Source organism: Schistocerca piceifrons, chromosome X (genome assembly GCF_021461385.2).
Source record: "Schistocerca piceifrons isolate TAMUIC-IGC-003096 chromosome X, iqSchPice1.1, whole genome shotgun sequence".
NCBI lineage: Eukaryota > Metazoa > Arthropoda > Insecta > Orthoptera > Acrididae > Schistocerca > Schistocerca piceifrons.
The window spans coordinates 942,246,093-942,273,293 of NC_060149.1; positions in this window are offsets into that span (position 1 = coordinate 942,246,093).

Consider the following 27,201-nt stretch of genomic DNA (forward strand, 5'->3'; position numbering starts at 1 on the left):
TTGTATTAAATTCGGATGCAATCTCTCCGTTTCATCGTCAATAAGAAGCTCCAAGGGATACATTAAACCTGAAGTGAAGCATCGGAATCTAAAACTGGACTCACAGGAGAGGTTCAAATCATAGAAAGTGAGAGTGTCAGTCCTCTTGTACTTAGGTCGGCATTGTGCCTTTTGTATTAAATTCGGATGCAATTTCTGAGTTTCATCGTCAATAAGTAGGTGCAAGGTATACAGTAATCTTGAAGTGAAGCATCGGAATCTAAAACTGGACTCACAGGAGAGTTTCAAATCGTAGAAAGTGAGAGTGTCGGTCCTCTTGTACTTAAGTCGGCATTGTGCATTTGTAATTAATTCGGATGCAATTTCTGTGTTTCATCGTCAATAAGAAGGTGCAAGGTATACAGTAATCTTGAAGTGAAGCATCGGAATCTAAAACTGGACTCACAGTAGAGGTTCAAATCGTTGAGAGTGAGAGTGTCAGTCCTCTTGTACTTAAGTCGGCATTGTGCCTTTTCTATTAAATTCGGATGCAATTTCTGTGTTTCATCGTCAATAAGAAGTTGCAAGGTATACAGTAAACCTGAAGTGTAGCATCGGAATCTAAATCTGGACTCACAGGAGAGGTTCAAATCATAGAAAGTGAGTGTCAGTCTGCTTGTACTTAAGTCGGCATTGTGCTTTTTGTAGTAAATTCGGATGCAATTTCTGTGTTTCTTCGTCAATAAGATGGTGCAAGGTATACAGTAATCTTGAAGTGAACCTTCGGAATCTAAAACAGGACTCACAGGAGAGGTTCAAATCATAGAAAGTGAGAGTGTCGGTCCTCTTGTACTTAAGTCGGCATGGTGCCTTTTGTATTAAATTCGGATGCAATTTCTGTCCGACATCGTCAATAAGAAGGTACGAGGTATACAGTAATCTTAATGTGAAGCGTCGGAATCTAAAACTGGACTCACAGGAGAGGTTCAAATCATAGAAAGTGAGAGTGTCAGTCCTCTTTTACTTAAGTCGGCGTTGTGACTTTTGTATTAAATTTGGATGCAATTTCTGTGTTTCATCGTCAATAAGAAGGTCCAAGGGATACAGTATACCTAAGGTGAAGCATCGGAATCTGAAACTGGACTCACAGGAGAGGTTCAAATCATAGAAAGATAGGGTGTCATTCCCCTTGTAATTAAGGTGGCATTGTGCCTTTTGTATTAAATTCGGATGCAAACTCTGTGTTTCATCGTCAATAAGAAGGTGCAAGGTATACAGTAAACCTGATGTGAAGTATCGGAATCTATGACTTGACCCACAGGAGAGGTTCAAATCGTAGAAAGTGAGAGTGTCAGTCCTCTTGTACTTAAGTCGGCATTGTGCCTTTTGTATTAAATTCGGATGCAATTTATGTGTCTCATCGTCAATAAGTAGGTGCAAGGTATACAGTAATCTTGAAGTGAAGCATCGGATTCTAAAACTGGACTCACAGGAGAGGTTCAAATCATAGAAAGTGAGAGTGTCAGTCCTCTTGTACTTAAGTCGGCATTGTCCCTTTTCTATTAAATTCGGATGCAATTTCTGTGTTTCATTGTCAATAAGAAGGTGCAAGGTATACAGGTAAACCTGAAGTGAAGCATCCGAAACTAAAACTGGACTCACAGGAGAGGTTCAAATCATAGAAAGTGAGAGTGTCAGTCCTCTTGTATTTAAGTCGTGATTGTGCCTTTTGTATTACATTCGGATGCAATCTCTCTGTTTCATCGTCAATAAGAAGGTGCAAGGTATACAGTAAACCTGAAGTGAAGCATCGGAATCTAAAACTGGACTCACAGGAGAGGTTCAAATCGTAGATAGTGAGAGTGTCAGTCCTCTTGTACTCAAGTCGGCATTGTGCCTTTTGCATCAAATTCGGATGCAATTTCTGTGTTTCATCGTCAATAAGAAGGTGCAAGGTATACAGTAAACCTAAAGTGAAGCATCGGAATCTAAAACTGGACTCACAGGTGAGGTTCAAATCGTAGATAGTGAGAGTGTCAGTCCTCTTGTACTTAAGTCGTCATTGTGCCTTTTGTATTAAATTCGGATGCAATTTCTGTGTTTCATCGTCAATAAGAAGGTGCAAGGTATACAGTCAACCTGAAGTGAAGCATCGTAATCTAAAAGTCGACTCACAGGAGAGGTTCAAATCGTGGAAAGTGAGAGTGTCAGTACTCTTGTACTTAAGTCGGCATTGTGCCTTTTGTATTAAATTCGGATTCTATTTCTGTGTTTCATCGTCAATAAGATGGTGCAGGGTATACAGTAAACCTGAAGTGAAGCATCGGAATCTAAAACTGGACTCACAGGAGAGTTTCAAATCGTAGAAAGTGAGAGTGTCAGTCCTGTTGTACTTAAGTCGACATAGTGCCTTTTGTATTAAATTCGGATGCAATTTCTGTCTTTCATCGTCAATATGAAGGTGCAAGGTATACAGTTAACCTGAAGTGAAGCATCAGAATCTAAAACTGGACTCACAGGAGAGGTTCAAATAGTAGAAAGAGAGAGTGTCAGTCCTCTTCTACTTAAGTCGGCATTGTGCTTTTTGTATCAAATTCAGATGCAATTTCTGTGTATCATCGTCAATAAGAAGGTGCAAGGTATACAGTAAACCTGAGGTGAAGCATCGGAATATAAAACTGTCCGCTTGTACTTAAGTCGGCATTGTGCCTTTTGTAGTAAATTCGGATGCAATTTCTGTGTTTCTTCGTCAATAAGATGGTGCAAGGTATACAGTTATCTTGAACTGAAGCTTCGGAATCTAAAACAGGACTCACAGGAGAGGTTCAAATCATAGAAAGTGAGAGTGTCGGTCCTCTTGTACTTAAGTCGGCATTGTGCCTTTTGTATTAAATTCGGATGCAATTTCTGTTTGACATCGTCAATAAGAAGGTACAAGGTATACAGTAATCTTAATGTGAAGCATCGGAATCTAAAACTGGACTCACAGGGGAGGTTGAATCATAGAAAGTGAGAGTGTCAGTCCTCTTGTACATACGTCAGCATTGTGCCTTTTGTATTAAATTCGGGTGCAATTTCTGTGCTTCATCGTCAATTCGAAGGTGCAAGGTATACAGTAAACCTCAAGTGAAGCATCGGAATGTGAAACTGGACTCACAGGAGAGGTTCAAATCGTAGAAAGTGAGAGTGTCAGTCCTCTTGTACTTAAGTCGGCATTGTGTCGTTTGTATTAAATTCGTATGCAATTTCTGTGTTTCATCGTCAGTAGGAAGGTGCAAGGTATGCAGTAAACCTGAAGTGAAGCATCGGAATCTAAAACTGGACTCATAGGAGAGGTTCAAATCATAGAAAGTGGGAGTGTCAGCCCTCTTGTACTTAAGTCGGCATTGTGCTTTTTGTATTAAATTCGGATGCAATTTCTGTGTCTCATCGTCAATAAGAAGGTGCAAGGTATACAGTAATCTTGAAGTGAAGCATCGGATTCTAAAACTGGACTCACAGGAGAGGTTCAAATCGTAGAAAGTGAGAGTGTCAGTCCTCTTGTACTTAAGTCGGCATTGTCCTTTTTGTATTAAATTCGGATGCAATTTCTGTGTTTTATTGTCAATAAGAAGGTGCAAGGTATACAGTAAACCTGAAGTGAAGCATCGGAATCTAAAACTGGACTCACAGGAGAGGTTCAAATCATAGAAAGTGAGAGTGTCAGTCCTGTTGAACTTAAGTCGGCATTGTGCCTTATGTATTAAATTCGTATGCAATTTCTGTGTTTCATCGTCAATAAGAAGGTGCAAGGTATACAGTCAACCAGAACTGAAGCATCGTAATCTAAAAGTGGACTCACAGGAGAGGTTCAAATCGTGGAAAGTGAGAGTGTCAGTACTCTTGTACTTAAGTCGGCATTGTGCCTTTTGTATTAAATTCGGATTCTATTTCTGTGTTTCATCGTCAATAAGAAGGTGCAGGGTATACAGTAAACCTGAAGTGTAGCATCGGAATCTAAAACTGGACTCACAGGAGAGTTTCAAATCGTAGAAAGTGAGAGTGTCAGTCCTGTTGAACTTAAGTCGGCATTGTGCCTTTTGTATTAAATTCGGATGCAATTTCTGTGTTCCATCATCAATAAGTAGGTGCAAGGTAAACAGTAATCTTGAAGTGAAGCATCGGAATCTAAAACTGGACTCACAGGAGAGTTTCAAATCGTAGAAAGTGAGAGTGTCAGTCCTGTTGTACTTAAGTCGGCATTGTGCCTTTTGTATTAAATGCGGATGCAATTTCTTTGTTTTATCGTCAATAAGAAGGTGCAAGGTATACAGTAAACCTGAAGTGAAGCATCGGAATATAAAACTGGACTCACAGGATAGGTTCAAATCATAGAAAGGGAGAGTGTCAGTCCTCTTTTACTTAAGTCGGCATTGTGCAATTTGTATTAAAGTCGGATGCAATTTCTGGGTTTCATCGTCAATTAGAAGGTCCAAGGGATACAGTAAACCTGAAGTGAAGCATCGGAATCTAAAACTGGACTCACAGGGGAGGCTCAAATAATAGAAAGTTAGAGTGTTAGTCCTCTTGTACTTCATTCGGCACTGTGCCTTTTGTATTAAATTCTGATGCAAACTATGTGTTTCATCGTCAATAAGAGGGTCCAAGGGATACAGTAAACCTGAAGCGAAGCATCGGAATCCAAAACTGGACTCACAGGAGAGGTTCAAATCATAGAAAGTGAGAGTCTCAGTCCTCTTGTATTTATGTCGTGATTGTACCTTTTGTATTAATTTCGGATGCAATCTCTCTGTTTCATCGTCAATAAGAAGCTCCAAGGGATACATTAAACCTGAAGTGAAGCATCGGAATCTAAAACTGGACTCACAGGAGAGGTTCAAATCATAGAAAGTGAGAGTGTCAGTCCTCTTGTACTTAGGTCGGCATTGTGCCTTTTGTATTAAATTCGGATGCAATTTCTGAGTTTCATCGTCAATAAGTAGGTGCAAGGTATACAGTAATCTTGAAGTGAAGCATCGGAATCTAAAACTGGACTCACAGGAGAGTTTCAAATCGTAGAAAGTGAGAGTGTCGGTCCTCTTGTACTTAAGTCGGCATTGTGCTTTTGTAATTAATTCGGATGCAATTTCTGTGTCTCATCGTCAATAAGAAGGTGCATGGTATACAGTAATCTTGAAGTGAAGCATCGGAATCGAAAACTGGACTCACAGTAGAGGTTCAAATCGTTGAGAGTGAGAGTGTCAGTCCTCTTGTACTTAAGTCGGCATTGTGCCTTTTGTATTAAATGCGGATGCAATTTCTTTGTTTTATCGTCAATAAGAAGGTGCAAGGTATACAGTAAACCTGATGTGAAGCATCGGAATATAAAACTGGACTCACAGGATAGGTTCAAATCATAGAAAGGGAGAGTGTCAGTCCTCTTTTACTTAAGTCGGCATTGTGCATTTTGTATTAAATTCGGATATAATTTCTGTCCGACATCGTCAATAAGAAGGTACGAGGTATACTGTAATCTTAATGTGAAGCGTCGGAATCTAAAACTGGACTCACAGGGGAGGTTCAAATCATAGAAAGTGAGTGTGTCAGTCCTCTTGTACATACGTCAGCATTGTGCCTTTTGTATTAAATTCGAATGCAATTTCTGTGCTTCATCGTCAATTTGAAGGTGCAAGGTATACAGTAAACCTCAAGTGAAGCATCGGAATGTAAAACTGGACTCACAGGAGAGGTTCAAATCGTAGAAAGTGAGAGTGTCAGTCCTCTTGTACTTAATTCGGCATTGTGCATTTTGTAATAAATTCGTATGCAATTTCTGTGTTTCATCGTCAATAAGAAGGTGCAAGGTATACAGTAAACCTGAAGTGAAGCATCGGAATCTAAAACTGGACTCACAGGAGAGGTTCAAATCATAGAAAGTGAGAGTGTCAGCCCTCTTGTACTTAAGTGGGCATTGTGCTTTTTGTATTAAATTCGGATGCAATTTATGTGTCTCATCGTCATTAAGAAGGTGCAAGGTATACAGTAATCTTGAAGTGAAGCATCGTATTCTAAAACTGGACTCACAGGAGAAGTTCAAATCATAGAAAGTGAGAGTGTCAGTCCTCTTGTACTTAAGTCGGCATTGTCCCTTTTGTATTAAATTCGGATGCAATTTCTGTGTTTCATTGTCAATAAGAAGGTGCAAGGTATACAGTTAAACCTGAAGTGAAGCATCGGAAACTAAAACTGGACTCACAGGAGAGGTTCAAATCATAGAAAGTGAGAGTGTTAGTCCTCTTGTATTTAAGTCGTGATTGTGCCTTTTGTATTACATTCGGATGCAATCTCTCTGTTTCATCGTCAATAAGAAGGTGCAAGGTATACAGTAAACCTGAAGTGAAGCATCGGAATCTAAAACTGGACTCACAGGAGAGGTTCAAATCATAGAAAGTGAGAGTGTCAGTCCTCTTTTACTTAAGTCGGCATTGTGCCTTTTGTATTAAATTTGGATGCAATATCTGTGTTTCATCGTCAATAAGAAGGTCCAAGGGATACAGTATACCTGAGGTGAAGCATCGGAATCTGAAACTGGACTCACAGGAGAGGTTCAAATCATAGAAAGATAGAGTGTCATTCCCCTTGTAATTAAGGCGGCATTGTGCCTTTTGTATTAATTTCGGATGCAAACTCTGTGTTTCTTCGTCAATAAGAAGGTGCAAGGTATACAGTAAACCTGAAGTGAAGTATCGGAATCTATGACTTGACCCACAGGAGAAGTTCAAATCGTAGAAAGTGAGAGTGTCAGTCCTCTTGTACTTAAGTCGGCATTGTGCCTTTTGTATTAAATTCGGATTCAATTTCTGTGTCTCTTCGTCAATACGTAGTTGCAAGGTATACAGTAATCTTGAAGTGAAGCATCGGATTCTAAAACTGGACTCACAGGAGAGGTTCAAATCATAGAAAGTGAGAGTGTCAGTCCTCTTGTACTTAAGTCGGCATTGTCCCTTTTCTATTAAATTCGGATGCAATTTCTGTGTTTCATTGTCAATTAGAAGGTGCAAGGTATACAGTAAACCTGAATGAAGCATCGGAAACTAAAACTGGACTCACAGGAGAGGTTCAAATCATAGAAAGTGAGAGTGTCAGTCCTCTTGTATTTAAGTCGTGATTGTGCTTTTTGTATTACATTCGGATGCAATCTCTCTGTTTCATCGTCAATAAGAAGGTGCAAGGTATACAGAAAACCTGAAGTGAAGCATCGGAATCTAAAACTGGACTCACAGGAGAGGTTCAAATCGTAGACAGTGAGAGTGTCAGTCCTCTTGTACTTAAGACGGCATTGTGCCTTTTGTATTAAATTCGGATGCAATTTCTGTGTTTCATCGTCAATAAGAAGGTGCAAGGTATACAGTAAACCTAAAGTGAAGCATCGGAATCTAAAACTGGACTCACAGGTGAGGTTCAAATCGTAGATAGTGAGAGTGTCAGTGATCTTGTACTTAAGTCGGCATTGTGCCTTTTGTATTAATTTCGGATTCTATTTCTGTGTTTCATCGTCAATAAGAAGGTGCAGGGTATACAGTAAAGCTGAAGTGTAGCATTGGAATCTAAAACTGGACTCACAGGAGAGTTTCAAATCGTAGAAAGTGAGAGTGTCAGTCCTGTTGAACTTAAGTCGGCATTGTGCCTTTTGTATTAAATTCGGATGCAATTTCTGTGTTTCATCATCAATAAGTAGGTGCAAGGTAAACAGTAATCTTGAAGTGAAGCATCGGAATCTAGAACTGGACTCACAGGAGAGTTTCAAATCGTAGAAAGTGAGAGTGTCAGTCCTGTTGTACTTAAGTCGGCATTGTGCCTTTTGTATTAATTGCGGATGCAATTTCTTTGTTTTATCGTCAATAAGAAGGTGCAAGGTATACAGTAAACCTGAAGTGAAGCATCGGAATATAAAACTGGACTCACAGGATAGGTTCAAATCATAGAAAGGGAGAGTGTCAGTCCTCTTTTACTTAAGTCGGCATTGTGCATTTTGTATTAAAGTCGGATGCAATTTCTGGGTTTCATCGTCAATTAGAAGGTCCAAGGGATACAGTAAACCTGAAGTGAAGCATCGGAATCTAAAACTGGACTCACAGGGGAGGCTCAAATAATAGAAAGTTAGAGTGTTAGTCCTCTTGTACTTAATTCGGCATTGTGCCTTTTGTATTAAATTCTGATGCAAACTATGTGTTTCATCGTCAATAAGAGGGTCCAAGGGATACAGTAAACCTGAAGCGAAGCATCGGAATCCAAAACTGGACTCACAGGAGAGGTTCAAATCATAGAAAGTGAGAGTCTCAGTCCTCTTGTATTTATGTCGTGATTGTACCTTTTGTATTAAATTCGGATGCAATCTCTCTGTTTCATCGTCAATAAGAAGCTCCAAGGGATACATTAAACCTGAAGTGAAGCATCGGAATCTAAAACTGGACTCACAGGAGAGGTTCAAATCATAGAAAGTGAGAGTGTCAGTCCTCTTGTACTTAGGTCGGCATTGTGCCTTTTGTATTAAATTCGGATGCAATTTCTGAGTTTCATCGTCAATAAGTAGGTGCAAGGTATACAGTAATCTTGAAGTGAAGCATCGGAATCGAAAACTGGACTCACAGTAGAGGTTCAAATCGTTGAGAGTGAGAGTGTCAGTCCTCTTGTACTTAAGTCGGCATTGTGCCTTTTGTATTAAATGCGGATGCAATTTCTGTCCGACATCGTCAATAAGAAGGTACGAGGTATACAGTAATCTTAATGTGAAGCGTCGGAATCTAAAACTGGACTCACAGGGGAGGTTCAAATCGTAGAAAGTGAGAGTGTCAGTCCTCTTGTACTTAAGTCGGCATTGTGCCTTTCGTAATAAATTCGTATGCAATTTCTGTGTTTCATCGTCAATAAGAAGGTGCAAGGTATACAGTAAACCTGAAGTGAAGCATCGGAATATAAAACTGGACTCACAGGATAGGTTTAAATCATAGAAAGGGAGAGTGTCAGTCCTCTTTTACTTAAGTCGGCATTGTGCATTTTGTATTAAATTCGGATGCAATTTCTGTCCGACATCGTCAATAAGAAGGTACGAGGTATACAGTAATCTTAATGTGAAGCGTCGGAATCTAAAACTGGACTCACAGGGGAGGTTGAAATCATAGAAAGTGAGTGTGTCAGTCCTCTTGTACATACGTCAGCATTGTGCCTTTCGTATTAAATTCGAATGCAATTTCTGTGCTTCATCGTCAATTTGAAGGTGCAAGGTATTCAGTAAACCTCAAGTGAAGCATCGGAATGTAAAACTGGACTCACAGGAGAGGTTCAAATCGTAGAAAGTGAGAGTGTCAGTCCTCTTGTACTTAAGTCGGCATTGTGCTTTTTGTAATAAATTCGTATGCAATTTCTGTGTTTCATCGTCAATAAGAAGTTGCAAGGTATACAGTAAACCTGAAGTGAAGCATCGGAATCTAAAACTGGACTCACAGGAGAGGTTCAAATCATAGAAAGTGAGAGTGTCAGCCCTCTTGTACTTAAGTGGGCATTGTGCTTTTTGTATTAAATTCGGATGCAATTTCTGTGTCTCATCGTCAATAAGAAGGTGCAAGGTATACAGTAATCTTGAAGTGAAGCATCGTATTCTAAAACTGGACTCACAGGAGAAGTTCAAATCATAGAAAGTGAGAGTGTCAGTCCTCTTGTACTTAAGTCGGCATTGTCCCTTTTGTATTAAATTCGGATGCAATTTCTGTGTTTCATTGTCAATAAGAAGGTGCAAGGTATACAGTTAAACCTGAAGTGAAGCATCGGAAACTAAAACTGGACTCACAGGAGAGGTTCAAATCATAGAAAGTGAGAGTGTTAGTCCTCTTGTATTTAAGGCGTGATTGTGCCTTTTGTATTACATTCGGATGCAATCTCTCTGTTTCATCGTCAATAAGAAGGTGCAAGGTATACAGTAAACCTGAAGTGAAGTATCGGAATCTATGACTTGACCCACAGGAGAAGTTCAAATCGTAGAAAGTGAGAGTGTCAGTCCTCTTGTACTTAAGTCGGCATTGTGCCTTTTGTATTAAATTCGGATTCAATTTCTGTGTCTGTTCGTCAATACGTAGTTGCAAGGTATACAGTAATCTTGAAGTGAAGCATCGGATTCTAAAACTGGACTCACAGGAGAGGTTCAAATCATAGAAAGTGAGAGTGTCATTCCTCTTGTACTTAAGTCCGCATTGTCCCTTTTCTATTAAATTCGGATGCAATTTCTGTGTTTCATTGTCAATAAGAAGGTGCAAGGTATACAGTTAAACCTGAAGTGAAGCATCGGAAACTAAAACTGGACTCACAGGAGAGGTTCAAATCATAGAAAGTGAGAGTGTCAGTCCTCTTGTATTTAAGTCGTGATTGTGCCTTTTGTATTACATTCGGATGCAATCTCTCTGTTTCATCGTCAATAAGAAGGTGCAAGGTATACAGTAAACCTGAAGTGAAGCATCGGAATCTAAAACTGGACTCACAGGAGAGGTTCAAATCGTAGATAGTGAGAGTGTCAGTCCTCTTGTACTTAAGTCGGCATTGTGCCTTTTGTATTAAATTCGGATGCAATTTCTGTGTTTCATCGTCAATAAGAAGGTGCAAGGTATACAGTAAACCTAAAGTGAAGCATCGGAATCTAAAACTGGACTCACAGGTGAGGTTCAAATCGTAGATAGTGAGAGTGTCAGTCCTCTTGTACTTAAGTCGGCATTGTGCCTTTTGTATTAAATTCGGATTCAATTTCTGTGTCTCTTCGTCAATACGTAGTTGCAAGGTATACAGTAATCTTGAAGTGAAGCATCGGATTCTAAAACTGGACTCACAGGAGAGGTGCAAATCATAGAAAGTGAGAGTGTCATTCCTTTTGTACTTAAGTCGGCATTGTCCCTTTTCTATTAAATTCGGATTCTATTTCTGTGTTTCATCGTCAATAAGATGGTGCAGGGTATACAGTAAACCTGAAGTGTAGCATCGGAATCTAAAACTGGACTCACAGGAGAGGTTCAAATCGTAGAAAGTGAGAGTGTCAGTCCTGTTGTACTTAAGTCGACATAGTGCCTTTTGTATTAAATTCGGATGCAATTTCTGTGTTTCATCGTCAATATGAAGGTGCAAGGTATACAGTTATCCTGAAGTGAAGCATCAGAATCTAAAACTGGACTCACAGGAGAGGTTCAAATAGTAGAAAGAGAGAGTGTCAGTCCTCTTTTACTTAAGTCGGCATTGTGCTTTTTGTATCAAATTCAGATGCAATTTCTGTGTATCATCGTCAATAAGAAGGTGCAAGGTATACAGTAAACCTGAAGTGAAGCATCGGAATATAAAACTGGACTCACAGGATTGGTTCAAATCATAGAACTGGAGAGTGTCAGTTCTCTTTTACGTAAGTCGGCATTGTGCCTTTTGTATTAAAGTCGGATGCAATTTCTGGGTTTCAACGTCAATTAGATGGTCCAAGTGATACAGTATACCTGAAGTGAAGCATCGGAATCTAAAACTGGACTCCCAGGCGAGGCTCAAATAATAGAAAATTAGAGTGTTAGTCCTCTTGTACTTAAGTCGGCATTGTGCCTTTTGGATTAAATTCTGATGGAATCTATGTGTTTCATCGTCAATAAGAAGGTTTAAGGGATACAGTAAACCTGAAGCGAAGCATCGGAATCCAAAACTGGACTCACAGGAGAGGTTCAAATCATAGAAAGTGAGAGTGTCAGTCCTCTTGTATTTAAGTCGTGATTGTGCCATTTGTATTAAATTCGGATGCAATCTCTCTATTTCATCGTCAGTAAGAAACTCCAAGGGATACATTAAACCTGAATTGAAGCATCGGAATCTAAAACTGGACTCACAGGAGAGGTTCAAATCATAGAAAATGAGAGTGTCAGTCCTCTTGTACTTAGGTCGGTATTGTGCCTTTTGTATTAAATTCGGATGCAATTTCTGTGTTTCATCGTCAATAAGTAGGTGCAACGTATACAGTAATCTTGAAGTGAAGCATCGGAATCTAAAACTGGACTAACTGGAGAGTTTCAAATCGTAGGAAGTGAGAGTGTCGGTCCTCTTGTACGTAAGTCGGCATTGTGCTTTTGTGATTAATTCGGATGCAATTTCTGTGTTTCATCGTCAATAAGAAGTTGCAAGGTATACAGTAATCCTGAAGTGTAGCATCGGAATCTAAAACTGGACTCACAGGAGAGGTTCAAATCATAGACAATTAGAGTGTCAGTTCTCTTGTACTTAGGTCGGTATTGTGCCTTTTGTATTAAATTCGGATGCAATTTCTGTGTTTCATCGTCAATAAGAAGGTGCAAGTTGTACAGTATTTTTGACGTGAAGCATCGGAATCTAAAACTGGACTCACAGGAGAGTTTCAAATCGTAGAAAGTGAGTGTGTCAGTCCTCTCATACTTAAGTCGGCATTGTGCCTTTTGTATTAAATTCGGATGCAATTTCTGTCCGACATCGTCAATAAGAAGGTACAAGGTATACAGTAATCTTAAAGTGAAGCATCGGAATCTAAAACTGGACTCACAGGGGAGTTTCAAATCATAGAAAGTGAGAGTGTCAGTCCTCTTGTACATACGTCAGCATTGTGCCTTTTGTAGTAAATTCGTATGCAATGTCTGTGTTTCATCGTCAATAAGAAGGTGCAAGGTATACAGTCAACCTGAAGTGAAGCATCGGAATCTAAAACTGGACTCACAGGAGAGGTTCAAATCATAGATAGTGAGGGTGTCAGTCCTCTTGTATTTAAGACGTGATTGTGCCTTTTGTATTAAATTTGGATGCAATCTCTCTGTTTCATCGTCAATAAGAAGGTGCAAGGTATACAGTAATCTTTAAGTGAAGCATCGGAATCTAAAACCGGACTCACAGGAGAGGTTCAAATCATAGAAAGTGAGAGTGTCAGTCCTCTTGTACTTAAGTCGGCATTTTGCATTTTGTATTAAATTCGGATGCAATTTCTGTGTTTCATCGTCAATAAGAAGGTGCAAGGAATACAGTAAACCTGAAGTGAAGCATCGGAAACTTATACTGGACTCACAGGAGAGGTTCAAATCATAGAAAGTGAGAGTGTCAGTCCTCTTGTACTTAAGTCGGCGTTGTGCCTTTTGTATTAAATTCAGATGCAATTTCTGTGTTTCATCGACAATAAGAAGGAGCAAGGTATACAGTAAACCTGAAGTGAAGCATCGGAATCTAAAACTGGACTCACAGGAGAGGTTCAAATCGTACAAAGTGAGAGTGTCGGTCCACTTGTACTTAAGTCGGCATTGTACATTTTGTATTAAATTCGGATGCCATTTCTGTTTGACATCGTCAATAAGAAGGTGCAAGGTATACAGTTATCTTAAAGTGAAGCATCGGAATCTAAAACTGGACTCGCAGGAGAGGTTCAAATCATAGAAAGTGAGAGTGTCAGTCCTCTTGTACTTAAGTCGTTATTGTGCCTTTTGTATTAAATTCGGATGCAAACTCTGTGTTTCATCGTCAACAAGAAGGTCCAAGGGATACAGTTATCCTGAAGTGAATCATCGGAATCTAAAACAGGACCCACAGGACGGGGTCCAAATCATAGAATAATGAGAGTGCCAGTCCTCTTGTACTTAAGTCGGCATTGTGCCTTTTGTATTAAATTCGGATGCAATTTCTGTGTTTCATCGTCAATAAGAAGGTGCAAGGTATACAATAAATCTGATGTGAAGCATCGGAATCAATGACTGGACCCACAGGAGAGGTTCAAATCGTAGAAAGTGAGAGTGTCAGTCCTCTTGTACTTAAGTCTGCATTGTGCCTTTTGCATTAAATTCGGGTGCTATTTCTGTGTCTCATCGACAATAAGAAGGTGCAAGGTATACAGTAAATCTGAAGTGAAGCATCGGAATCTAAAACTGGACTCACAGGAGAGGATGCAATTTCTGTGTTTCATCGTCAATAAGAAGGTCCAAGGGATACTGTATACCTGAGGTGAAGCATCGGAATCTCAAACTGGACTCACAGGTGAGGTTCAAAACATAGAAAGGTAGATTGTCAGTCCCCTTGTAATTAAGGCGGCATTGTTCCCTTTGTATTAAATTCGGATGCAATTTCTATGTGTCTTCATCAATAAGAAGGTGCAAGGTATACAGTTATCTTGAAGTGAAGCATCGGAATCTAAAACTGGACTCACAGGAGAGGTTCAAATCGTACAAAGTGAGAGTGTCAGTCCACTTGTACTTATGTCGGCATTGTGCATTTTGTATTAAATTCGGATGCCATTTCTGTTTGACATCGTCAATAAGAAGGTGCAAGGTATACAGTAATCTTGAAGTGAAGCATCGGATTCTAAATCTGGACTCACAGGAGAGGTTCAAATCATAGAAAGTGAGAGTGTCAGTCTTCTTGTACTTAAGTCGGCATTGTCCCTTTTGTATTAAATTCGGATGCAATTTCTGTGTTTCATTGTCAACAAGAAGGTGTAAGGTATACAGTTAAACCTGAAGTGAAGCATCGGAAACTAAAACTGGACTCACAGGAGAGGTTCAAATCATAGAAAGTGAGGGTGTCAGTCCTCTTGTATTTAAGACGTGATTGTGCCTTTTGTATTAAATTTGGATGCAATCTCTCTGTTTCATCGTCAATAAGAAGGTGCAAGGTATACAGTAATCTTTAAGTGAAGCATCGGAATCTAAAACCGGACTCACAGGAGAGGTTCAAATCATAGAAAGTGAGAGTGTCAGTAGTCTTGTACTTAAGTCGGCATTTTGCATTTTGTATTAAATTCGGATGCAATTTCTGTGTTTCATCGTCAATAAGAAGGTGCAAGGAATACAGTAAACCTGAAGTGAAGCATCGGAATTTTATACTGGACTCACAGGAGAGGTTCAAATCATAGAAAGTGAGAGTTTCAGTCCTCTTGTAATTAAGTCGGCATTGTGCCTTATGTATTAAATTCGAATGCAATTTCTGTGTAAGGTGCAAGGTATACAGTAAACCTCAAGTGAAGCATCGGAATCTAAAACTGGACTCACAGGAGAGGTTCAAATCGTAGAAAGTGAGAGTGTCAGTCCTCTTGTACTTAAGTCGGCGTTGTGCCTTTTGTATTAAATTCAGATGCAATTTCTGTGTTTCATCGTCAATAAGAAGGTGCAAGGTATACAGTAAACCTGAAGTGAAGCATCGCAATCTAAAACTGGACTCACAGGAGAGGTTCAAATCATAGAGGGTGAGAGTGTCAGTCCTCTTTTACTTAAGTCGGGATAGTGCCGTTTGTATTAAATTTTGATGCAATTTCTGTGTTTCATCGTCAATAAGAAGGCCCAAGGGATACAGTATACCTGAGGAGAAGCATCGGAATCTGAAACTGGACTCACAGGAGAGGTTCAAATCATAGAAAGAAAGAGTGTCAGTCCTCTTGTACTTAAGTCGGCATAGTGCATTTTGTATTAAATTCGTATGCAATTTCTGTGTGTCATCGTCAATAAGAAGGTGCAAGGTATACAGTTATCTTGAAGTGAAGCATCGGAACCTAAAACTGGACTCACAGGAGAGGTTCAAATCGTACAAAGTGAGAGTGTCGGTCCACTTGTACTTAAGTCGGCATTGTGCATTTTGTATTAAATTCGGATGCCATTTCTGTTTGACATCGTCAATAAGAAGGGGCAAGGTATACAGTTATCTTAAAGTGAAGCATCGGAATCTAAAACTGGACTCACAGGAGAGGTTCAAATCATAGAAAGTGAGAGTGTCAGTCCTCTTGTGCTTAAGTCGGCATTGTGCCTTTTGTATTAAATTCGGATGCAAACTCTGTGTTTCATCGTCAATAAGAAGGTCCAAGGGATACAGTTATCCTGAAGTGAACCATCGGAATCTAAAACAGGTCCCACAGGAGAGGTCCAAATCATAGAAAAATGAGAGTGCCAGTCCTCTTGTACTTAAGTCGGCATTGTGCCTTTTGTATTAAATTCGGATGCAATTTCTGTGTTTCATCGTCAATAAGAAGGTGCAAGGTATACAGTAAATCTGATGTGAAGCATCGGAATCACTGACTGGACCCACAGGAGAGGTTCAAATCGTAGAAGGTGAGAGTGTCAGTCCTCTTGTACTTAAGTCGGCATTGTGCCTTTTGCATTACATTCGGGTGCTATTTCTGTGTCTCATCGACAAAAAGAAGGTGCAAGGTATACAAAAATCTGAAGTGAAGCATCGGAATCTAAAACTGGACTCACAGGAGAGGATGCAATTTCTGTGTTTCATCGTCAATAAGAAGGTCCAAGGGATACTGTATACCTGAGGTGAAGCATCGGAATCTCAAACTGGACTCACAGGAGAGGTTCAAAACATAGAAAGGTAGATTGTCAGTCCCCTTGTAATTAAGGCGGCATTGTGCCCTTTGTATTAAATTCGGATGCAAACTCTGTGTTTCATCGTCAATAAGAAGGTCCAAGGGATACAGTTATCCTGAAGTGAATCATCGGAATCTAAAACTGGACTGACAGGAGAGGTCCAAATCATAGAAAAATGAGAGTGACAGTCCTCTTGTACTTAAGTCGGCATTGTGCCTTTTGTATTAAATTCAGATGCAATTTCTGTGTTTCATCGTCAATAAGAAGGTGCAAGGTATACAGTACTCTTGAAGTGAAGCATCGGAATTAAAAACTGGACTCACAGGAGAGGTTCAAATCTTAGAAAGTGAGAGTGTCAGTCCTCTTGTACTCAAGATGGCATTGTTCTTTTTGTATTAAATTCGGATGCAATTTCTGTGTTTCATTGTCAATAACAAGGTGCATGGTGTACAGTAACCTTGAAAATGAAGCATCGGAATCTAAAACTGGACTCACAGGAGAGGTTCAAATCATAGAAAGTGAGTGCGTCAGTCGTCTTGTACTTAAGTCGGCATAGTGCCTTTAGTATTAAATTCGGAAGCAATTTCTGTGTTTCATCGTCAATAAGAAGGTGCAAGGTATACAGTAAACCTGAAGTGAAGCATCGGAATCTAAAACTGGACTCACAGGAGAGGTTCAAATCATAGAGAGTGAGAGTGTCAGTCCTCTTTTACTTAAGTCGGCATTGTGCCTTTTGTATTAAATTTGGATGCAATTTCTGTGTTTCATCGTCAATAAGAAGGTCCAAGGGATACAGTATACCTGAGGTGAAGCATCGGAATCTGAAACTGGACTCACAGGAGAAGTTCAAATCATAGAAAGATAGAGTGTCAGTCCTCTTGTACTTAAGTCGGCATTGTGCATTTTGTATTAAATTCGAATGCAATTTCTGTGTGTCATCATCAGTAAGAAGGTGCAAGGTATACAGTTATCTTGAAGTGAAGCATCGGAATCTAAAACTGGACTCACAGGAGAGGTTCAAATCGTACAAAGTGAGAGTGTCAGTCCACTTGTACTTATGTCGGCATTGTGCATTTTGTATTAAATTCGGATGCCATTTCTCTTTGACATTGTCAATAAGAAGGTGCAAGGTATACAGTTATCTTAAAGTGAAGCATCGGAATCTAAAACTGGACTCACAGGAGAGGTTCAAATCATAGAAAGTGAGAGTGTCAGTCCTCTTGAACTTAAGTCGGCATTGTGCCTTTTGTATTAAATTCGGATGCAATTTCTGTGTTTCATCGTCAACAAGAAGCTGCAAGGTATACTGTAACCCTGAAGTGAAGCATTGGAATCTAAAACTGGACTCACAGGAGAGGTTCAAATCGTAGATAGTGAGAGTGTCAGTCCTCTTTTACTTAAGTCAGCATTGTGCCTTTTGTATTAAATTCGGGTGCAATTTCTGTGTCTCATCGTCAATAAGAAGGTGCAAGGTATACAGTAAACCTGAAGTGAAGCATCGGAATCTAAAACTGGACTCACAGGAGAGGTTCAAATCATAGAGAGTGAGAGTGTCAGTCCTCTTTTACTTAAGTCGGCATTGTGCCTTTTGTATTAAATTTGGATGCAATTTCTGTGTTTCATCGTCAATAAGAAGGTCTAAGGGATACAGTATACCTGAGGTGAAGCATCGGAATCTGAAATGGGACTCACAGGAGAGGTTCAAATCATAGAAAGATAGAGTGTCAGTCCCCTTGTAATTAAGGCGGCATTGTGCATTTTGTATTAAATTCGGATGCAATTTCTGTATTTCATCTTCGATAAGAAGGTGCAAGGTGTACAGTAAACCTGAAGTGAAGTATCGGAATCTAAAACTGGACTCACAGGAGAGGTTCAAATCATAGAAAGTGAGAGTGTCAGTCCTCTTGTATTTAAGACGTGAATGTGCCTTTTGTATTAAATTCGGATTCAATCTCTCTGTTTCATCGTCAATAAGAAGGTGCAAGGTATACAGTAATCTTTAAGTGAAGCATCAGAATCTAAAACCGGACTCACAGGAGAGTTTCAAATCATAGAAAGTGAGAGTGTCAGACCTCTTGTACTTAAGTCCGCATTGTGCATTTTGTATTAAATTCGGACGCAATTTCTGTGTTTCATCGTCAATAAGGAGGTGCAAGGTATACAGTAAACCTGAAGTAAAGCATCGGAATCTAGAACTGGACTCACAGGAGAGGTTCTAATCATAGAAAGTGAGAGTGTCAGTCCTCTTGTACTTAAGTCGGCATTGTGCCTTTTGTATTAAATTCGGATGCAATTTCTGTGTAAGGTGCAAGGTATACAGTTAACCTCAAGTGAAGCATCGGAATCTAAAACTGGACTCACAGGAGAGGTTCAAATCGAAGAAAGTGAGAGTGTCAGTCCGCTTGTACTTAAGTCGGCATTGTGCCTTTTATATTAAATTCGTATTCAATTCTTGTGTTTTATCGTCAATAAGAAGGTGCAAGGTATACAGTAAACCTGAAGTGAAGCATCGGAATCTAAAACTGGACCCAAGGGAGAGGTTCAAATCATAGATGGTGAGAGTGTCAGACCTCTTGTACTGAAGTCGGCATTGTGCATTTTGTATTAAATTCAGATGCAATTTCTGTGTTTCGTCGTCAATAAGAAAGTGCAAGGTATCCAGTACTCTTGAAGTGAAGCCTCGGAATTAAAAACTGGACTCACAGGAGAGGTTCAAATCTTAGAAAGTGAGAGTGTCAGTCCTCTTGTACTTAAGTCGGCATTGTTCTTTTTGTATTAAATTCGGATGCAATTTCTGTGTTTCATCGTCAGTAAGAAGGTGCAAGGTATACAGTAAACCGGAAGTGAAGCATCGGAATCTAAAACTGGACTCACAGGAGAGGTTCAAATCGTAGAAAGTGAGAGTGTCAGTCCTCTTGTACTTAAGTCAGCATTATGCCTTTTGTAATTAATTCGGATGAAATTTCTGTGTTTCATCGTCAATAAGAAGGTGCAAGGTATACAGTAAACCTGAAGTGAGGAGTCGGAATCTTAAACTGGACGCACAGGAGAGGTTCAAATCATAGAAAGGGAGAGTGTCAGTCCTCTTTTACTTTAGTCGGCATTGTGCCTTTTGTATCAAATTTGGATGCAATTTCTGTGTTTCATCGTCAATAAGAAGGTTTAAGGGATACAGTATACCTGAGGTGAAGCATTGGAATCTGAAACTGGGCTCACAGGAGAGGTTCAAATCATAGAAAGATAGAGTGTCAGTCCTCTTGTACTTAAGTCGGCATTGTGCCTTTTGTATTAAATTCGGATGCAAACTCTGTGTTTCATCGTCAATAAGAAGGTCCAAGGGATACAGTAATCCTGAAGTGAAGCATCGGAATCTAAAACTGGACTCACAGGAGAGGTTCAATATCATAGAAAGATGAGAGTGTCAGTCCTCTTGTACTTAAGTCGGCATTGTGCCTTTTGTATTAAAATCGGATGCAAACTTAGTGTTTCTTCGTCAATAAGAAGGTCCAAAGGATACAGTAATCCTGAAGTGAAGCATCGTAAACTGAAACTGGACCCACAGGAGAGGTTCTAATCATAGAAAGTGAGAGTGTCAGTCCTCTTGTACTTAAGTCGGCATTGTGCCCTTTGTATTAAATTCGGATGTAAACCCTTTGTTTCATCGTCAATAAGTAGGTCCAAGGGATACAGTAAACCTGAAGTGAAGCATCGGAATCTAAAACTGGACTCACAGGACAGGTTCAAATCATAGAAAGTGACAGTGTCAGTCCTCTTGTACTTAGGCCGGCATCGTGCTTTTAGTATTAACTTCGGATGCAATTTCTGTGATTCATCGTCAATAAGTAGGTGCAAGGTATACAGTTATCTTGAAGTGAAGAATCGGAGTCTAAAACTAGACTCACAGGAGAGGTTCAAATCGTAGAAAGTGAGAGTGTCAGTCCACTTCAACTTAAGTCGGCATTGTGCCTTTTGTATTAAATTCGGATGCAATTTCTGTGTTTCATTGTCAATAAGAAGGTGCAAGGTATACAGTAATCTTGAAGTGAAGCATCGGAATCAAAAACTGGACTCACAGGAGAGCTTCAAATCTTAGAAAGTGAGATTGTCAGTCCTGTTGTAATTAAGTCGGCATTGTGCCTTTAAATTAAATTCGGATGCAATATCTGTGTTTCATCGTCAAAACGAAGGTGCAAAGTATACAGTAATCTTGAAAATGAAGCATCGAAATCTAAAACAGGACTCACAGCTGAGGTTCAAATCATAGGAAGGGAGAGTGTCAGTCCTCTTTTACTTAAGTCTGCATTGTGCCTTTTGTATTAAATTTGGATGCAATTTCTGTGTTTCGTCGTCAGTAAGAAAGTGCAAGGTATACTGTAATCTTGAAGTGAATCATCGGAATGTAAAACTGGACTCACAGGTGAGGTTCAACTCGTAGAAAGTGAGAGTGTCAGTCCTCTTGTACTTAAGTCGGCATTGTGCCTTTTGTATTAAATTCCGATGCAATTTCTGTGCTTCATCGTCAATAAGAAGGTGCAAGGTATACAGTAAACCTGAAGTGAAGCATCGGAATCTAAAACTGAACTCACAGGAGAGGTTCGAATCATAGAAAGTGAGAGTGTCAGTCCTCTTGTACTTAAGTCGGCATTGTGCTTTTGTATTAAATTCGGATGCAATTTGTGTGTGACATCGTCAATAAGAAGGTACAAGGTATACAGTAATCTTAAATTGAAGCATCGGAATCTAAAACTGGACTCACAGGAGAGGTTCAAATCATAGAAAGTGAGAGTGTCAGTCCTCCTGTACATACGTCAGCATTGTGCATTTTGTATTAAATTCGGATGCAATTTCTGTGCTTCATCGTCAATAAGAAGGTGCAAGGTATACAGTAATCTTGAAGTGAAGCATCGGAATCTAAAACTGGACTCACAGGAGAGGTTCAAATCGTAGAAAGTGAGAGTGTCAGTGCTCATGTACTTAAGTCTGCATTGTGCCTTTTGTATTAAATTCAGATGCTAACTATGTGTTTCATCGTCAATAAGAAGGTCCAAGGGATACAGTAAACCTGAAGCGAAGCATCGGAATTCAAAACTGGACTCACAGGAGATAATCAAATCATAGAAAGTGAGAGTGTCAGTCCTCTTGTATTTAAGTCGTGATTGTGCCTTTTGTATTAAATTCGGATGCAATTTCTGTCTTTCTTCGTCAATAAGATGGTGCAAGGTATACAGTATTCTTGAAGTGAAGCATCGGAATCTGAAACTGGACTCACAGGAGAGGTTCAAATCGTAGAAAGTGAGAGTGTCAATCCTCTTGTACGTAAGTCGGCATTGTGCCTTTTGTATTAAATTCGGATGCAATTTCTGAGTGACATCGTCAATAAGAAAGTACAAGGTATACAGTAATCTTAAAGTGAAGCATCGGAATCTAAAACTGGACTCACAGGAGAGGTTCAAATCATAGAAAGTGAGAGTGTCACTCCTCTTGTACATACGTCAGCATTGTGCCTTTTGTATTAAATTGGGATGCATTTTCTGTGCTTCATCGTCAATTTGAAGGTACAAGGTATACAGTAATCTTGAAGTGAAGCATCGGAATCTGAAACTGGACTCACAGGAGAGGTTCTAATCGTAGAAAGTGAGAGTGTCAGTGCTCTTGTACTTAAATCGGCATTGTGCCTTTTGTATTAAATTCGGACGCAATTTCTGTGTTTCATCGACAATAAGAAGGTGCAAGGTATACAGTAAACCTTAAGTGAAGCATCGGAATCTAATTCTGGACACACAGGAGAGGTTCAAATCATAGAAAGTGAGAGTGACATTCCTCTTGTACTTAAGTCGGCATTGTGCCTTTTGTATTAAATTCGGATGCAATTTCTGTGTTTCATCGTCAATAAGAAGGTGCAAGGTGTACAGTAAACCTGAAGTGAAGTATCGGAATCTAAAACTGGACTCACAGGAGAGGTTCAAATCATAGAAAGTGAGAGTGTCAGTCCTCTAGTATTTAAGTCGTGATTGTGCCTTTTGTATTAAATTGGGATGCAATCTCTCTGTTTCATCGTCAATAAGAAGGTGCAAGGTATACAGTAATCTTTAAGTGAAGCATCAGAATCTAAAACCGGACTCACAGGAGAGGTTCAAATCATAGAAAGTGAGAGTGTCAGTTCTCTTGTACTTAAGTCGGCATTGTGCTTTTGGTATTAAATTCGGATGCAATTTCTGTGTTTCATCGTCAATAAGGAGGTGCAAGGTAAACAGTAAACCTGAAGTGAAGCATCGGAATCTAAAACTGGACTCACAGGAGTGGTTCAAATCATAGAAAGTGAGAGTGTCAGTCCTCTTGTACTTAAGTCGGCATTGTGCCTTTTGTATTAATTTCGTATTCAATTCCTGTGTTTTATCGTCAATAACAAGGTGCAAGGTATACAGTAAACCTGAAGTGAAGCATCGGAATCTAAAACTGGACCCAAGGGAGAGGTTCAAATCATAGAAGGTGAGAGTGTCAGACCTCTTGTGCTTAAGCCGGCATTGTGCAATTTGTATTAAATTCAGATGCAATTTCTGTGTTTCATCGTCAATAAGAAGGTGCAAGGTATACAGTACTCTTGATGTGAAGCATCGGAATTAAAAACTGGACTCACAGGAGAGGTTCAAATCCTAGAATGTGAGAGTGTCAGTCCTCTTGTACTTAAGTCGGCATTGTTCTTTTTGTATTAAATTCGGATGCAATTTCTGTGTTTCATTGTCAATATGAAGGTCCATGGTATACAGTAATCTTGAAAATGAAGCATCGGAATCTAAAACTGGACTCACAGGAGAGGTTCAAATCATAGAAAGTGAGAGTGTCAGTCCTCTTGTACTTAAGTCGGCATTGTGCCTTTAGTATTAAATTCGGATGAAATTTCTGTGTTTCATCGTCATTAAGAAGGTGCAAGGTATACAGAAAACCGGAAGTGAGGCATCGGAATCTAAAACTGGACTCACAGGAGAGGTTCAAATGCTTGAAAGTGAGAGTGTCAGTCCTCTTGTACTTAAGTCAGCATTATGCCTTTTGTATTAAATTCGGATGAAATTTCTGTGTTTCATCGTCAATAAGAAGGTGCAAGGTATACAGTAAACGTGAAGGGAGGAATCGGAATCTTAAACTGGACTCACAGGAGAGGTTCAAATCATAGAAAGTGAGAGTTTCAGTCCTCTTGTCCTTAAGTCGGCATTGTGCCTTTTGTTTTAAATTCGGATGCAAACTCTGTGTTTCATCGTCAATAAGAAGTTCCAAGGGATACAGTAATCCTGAAGTGAAGCATCGGAATCTAAAACTGGACTCACAGGACAGGTTCAAATCATAGAAAGATGAGAGTGTCAGTCCTCTTGTACTTAAGTCGGCATTGTGCCTTTTGTATTAAAATCGGATGCAAACTCTGTGTTTCTTCGTCAGTAAGAAGGTCCAAGGGATACAGTAATTCTGAAGTGAAGCATCGGAAACTAAAACTGGACCCACAGGAGAGGTTCAAACCATAGAAAGTGAGAGTGTCAGTCCTCTTGTACTTAAGTCGGCATTGTGCCTTTTGTATTTAATTCGGATGTAAACTCTATATTTCATCGTCAATAAGTCGGTCCAAGGGATACAGTAAACCTGAAGTGAAGCATCGGAATCTAAAACTGGACTCACAGGACAGGTTCAAATCATAGAAAGTGACAGTGTCAGTGCTCTTGTACTTAGGTCGGCTTTGTGCCTTTTGTATTAACTTCGGATGCAATTTCTGTGATACATCGTCAATAAGTAGGTGCAAGGTATACAGTGTTCTTGAAGTGAAGAATCGGAGTCTAAAACTAGACTCACAGGAGAGGTTCAAATCGTAGAAAGTGAGCGTGTCAGTCCACTTCAACTTAAGTCGGCATTGTGCCTTTTGTATTAAATTCGGATGCAATTTCTGTGTTTCATTGTCAATAAGAAGGTGCAAGGTATACAGTAATCTTGAAGTGAAGCATCGGAATCAAAAACTGGACTCACAGGAGAGGTTCAAATCTTAGAAAGTGAGATTGTCAGTCCTCTTGTAATTAAGTCGGCATTGTGCCTTTTAAATTAAATTCGGATGCAATATCTGTGTTTCATCGTCAAAACGAAGGTGCAAGGTATACAGTAATCTTGAAAATGAAGCATCGAAATCTAAAACTGGACTCACAGCTGAGGTTCAAATCATAGGAAGGGAGAGTGTCAGTCCTCTTGTATTTAAGTCTGCATTGTGCCTTTTGTATTAAATTCGGATGCAATTTCTGTGTTTCGTCGTCAGTAAGAAAGTGCAAGGTATACTGTAATCTTGAAGTGAATCATCGGAATGTAAAACTGGACTCACAGGTGAGGTTCAACTCGTAGAAAGTGAGAGTGTCAGTCCTCTTGTACTTAAGTCGGCATTGTGCCTTTTGTATTAAATTCCGATGCAATTTGTGTGTGACATCGTCAATAAGAAGGTACAAGGTATACAGTAATCTTAAATTGAAGCATCGGAATCTAAAACTGGACTCACAGGAGAGGTTCAAATCATAGAAAGTGAGAGTGTCAGTCCTCCTGTACATACGTCAGCATTGTGCATTTTGTATTAAATTCGGATGCAATTTCTGTGCTTCATCGTCAATAAGAAGGTGCAAGGTATACAGTAATCTTGAAGTGAAGCATCGGAATCTAAAACTGGACTCACAGGAGAGGTTCAAATCGTAGAAAGTGAGAGTGTCAGTGCTCATGTACTTAAGTCTGCATTGTGCCTTTTGTATTAAATTCAGATGCTAACTATGTGTTTCATCGTCAATAAGAAGGTCCAAGGGATACAGTAAACCTGAAGCGAAGCATCGGAATTCAAAACTGGACTCACAGGAGATAATCAAATCATAGAAAGTGAGAGTGTCAGTCCTCTTGTATTTAAGTCGTGATTGTGCCTTTTGTATTAAATTCGGATGCAATTTCTGTCTTTCTTCGTCAATAAGATGGTGCAAGGTATACAGTATTCTTGAAGTGAAGCATCGGAATCTGAAACTGGACTCACAGGAGAGGTTCAAATCGTAGAAAGTGAGAGTGTCAATCCTCTTGTACGTAAGTCGGCATTGTGCCTTTTGTATTAAATCCGGATGCAATTTCTGAGTGACATCGTCAATAAGAAAGTACAAGGTATACAGTAATCTTAAAGTGAAGCATCGGAATCTAAAACTGGACTCACAGGAGAGGTTCAAATCATAGAAAGTGAGAGTGTCACTCCTCTTGTACATACGTCAGCATTGTGCCTTTTGTATTAAATTGGGATGCATTTTCTGTGCTTCATCGTCAATTTGATGGTACAAGGTATACAGTAATCTTGAAGTGAAGCATCGGAATCTCAAACTGGACTCACAGGAGAGGTTCTAATCGTAGAAAGTGAGAGTGTCAGTGCTCTTGTACTTAAATCGGCATTGTGCCTTTTGTATTAAATTCGGACGCAATTTCTGTGTTTCATCGACAATAAGAAGGTGCAAGGTATACAGTAAACCTTAAGTGAAGCATCGGAATCTAAAACTGGACACACAGGAGAGGTTCAAATCATAGAAAGTGAGAGTGACATTACTCTTGTACTTAAGTCGGCATTGTGCCTTTTGTATTAAATTCGGATGCAATTTCTGTGTTTCATCGTCAATAAGAAGGTGCAAGGTGTACAGTAAACCTGAAGTGAAGTATCGGAATCTAAAACTGGACTCACAGGAGAGGTTCAAATCATAGAAAGTGAGAGTGTCAGTCCTCTAGTATTTAAGTCGTGATTGTGCCTTTTGTATTAAATTGGGATGCAATCTCTCTGTTTCATCGTCAATAAGAAGGTGCAAGGTATACAGTAATCTTTAAGTGAAGCATCAGAATCTAAAACCGGACTCACAGGAGAGGTTCAAATCATAGAAAGTGAGAGTGTCAGTTCTCTTGTACTTAAGTCGGCATTGTGCTTTTGGTATTAAATTCGGATGCAATTTCTGTGTTTCATCGTCAATAAGGAGGTGCAAGGTAAACAGTAAACCTGAAGTGAAGCATCGGAATCTAAAACTGGACTCACAGGAGTGGTTCAAATCATAGAAAGTGAGAGTATCAGTCCTCTTGTACTTAAGTCGGCATTGTGCCTTTTGTATTAAATTCGTATTCAATTCCTGTGTTTTATCGTCAATAAGAAGGTGCAAGGTATACAGTAAACCTGAAGTGAAGCATCGGAATCTAAAACTGGACCCAAGGGAGAGGTTCAAATCATAGAAGGTGAGAGTGTCAGACCTCTTGTGCTTAAGCCGGCATTGTGCAATTTGTATTATATTCAGATGCAATTTCTGTGTTTCATCGTCAATAAGAAGGTGCAAGGTATACAGTACTCTTGAAGTGAAGCATCGGAATTAAAAACTGGACTCACAGGAGAGGTTCAAATCCTAGAATGTGAGAGTGTCAGTCCTCTTGTACTTAAGTCGGCATTGTTCTTTTTGTATTAAATTCGGATGCAATTTCTGTGTTTCATTGTCAATAAGAAGGTCCATGGTATACAGTAATCTTGAAAATGAAGCATCGGAATCTAAAACTGGACTCACAGGAGAAGTTCAAATCATAGAAAGTGAGAGTGTCAGTCCTCTTGTACTTAAGTCGGCATTGTGCCTTTAGTATTAAATTCGGATGCAATTTCTGTGTTTCATCGTCAATAAGAAGGTGCAAGGTATACAGAAAACCGGAAGTGAGGCATCGGAATCTAAAACTGGACTCACAGGAGAGGTTCAAATGCTTGAAAGTGAGAGTGTCAGTCCTCTTGTACTTAAGTCAGCATTATGCCGTTTGTATTAAATTCGGATGAAATTTCTGTGTTTCATCGTCAATAAGAAGGTGCAAG